The following is a 1,008-nucleotide window of genomic DNA, read 5'->3' as shown; positions in this document are numbered from 1 at the left end:
TATGTTGATAACTGCTATGGTTTTTCTAAAATTATACCTCAAGCACAACAAAGTTTCAGCACAATCCAACCTCCTAGAGCGGGCCAAATGAAATCCTAGAGGGTGAGGCTGACGTTTTTTTAAGAGCATCCACAGGGAGAACTTGCAAACTCAATGCAAAAAGACCTCGGGTCAGGAATCTAACACAGAACTGTCTTGCTGCAAGGCATCAGTGTTACCCACTCTGAACCTGAGCAGCCAGAAATGCAGTATCCTTTATTTGTTTTAAGCAATGTCAGACTTTGAGGTTGTTTTAGTCGGTGTCAAAACCTGTTAAGATTTGGAATCGTCTCTAAATATGTTTTCTATTTATCTGTGAAGAATCATTTTCTACCTAAAATGACGATTTTGTTAAAGAATTGCTACGAAATAGTCTTTACCTTTAACTCTTCGCAGTTTGTTTGACAGCAACAGTTGCCTCTATATGATCATTTTACAACAGGGATGTTCAGGGCGATGTGGCTTTTAACCGTCACCCCTGGATGACAACACATAACTTCTGTTTGATTAGTGAGTGTTCAGTAGATTCATGAAATCTTCATTCCAGTTTTTTTCCCCTAATGTTCTTTATCAACATTAGGGTGACCAGATATCAGATACCAGATTCTTGAACCATCTCTTATTGGACATACACTACATCTCTTATGATGCCTATTTTAAATCCAAACTTAAAACTTTAATTAACAAGAATACCATGTTATTTCAATTCCTTGCTGATTTCATTGTAATTTTTGCTTTGATTGCTTGCTGTTTTTTTTTTTTAATGAGGTAGAAATAAGGTTGTATTTTCATAGAATCTTTATTCTACCGGGAAATTTTGTTTTATTATTATTTTGAGTGTTTCTGCTGAGCAATTCAAAACAAGGCTGGTATGTCAGCAGACTGTAAGCCATAATTCCTCCCAGTAAAACGGTGTTGACCAAGGTCTTCCTCAGCAGCTCAGTGATTTTTGTCAGTAAAACGTTAACT

The 1,008-nt window shown here is 36.4% G+C and overlaps 1 protein-coding gene across 1 annotated transcript in view; it reads right to left on the bottom strand.

Annotated features, from left to right (window-relative positions):
• Positions 1 to 1,008, bottom strand: part of LOC107097062 (G-protein coupled receptor 4-like) — a 15,520-nt gene that overhangs the window by 3,195 nt on the left and 11,317 nt on the right. The gene's annotated exons all lie outside the window — the stretch shown is intronic.

Source organism: Cyprinodon variegatus, unplaced genomic scaffold, assembly GCF_000732505.1.
Source record: "Cyprinodon variegatus isolate N-32 unplaced genomic scaffold, C_variegatus-1.0 Scaffold668, whole genome shotgun sequence".
Classification (NCBI taxonomy): Eukaryota; Metazoa; Chordata; class Actinopteri; order Cyprinodontiformes; family Cyprinodontidae; genus Cyprinodon; species Cyprinodon variegatus.
This window is presented reverse-complemented; position numbering and strand designations above follow the sequence as displayed.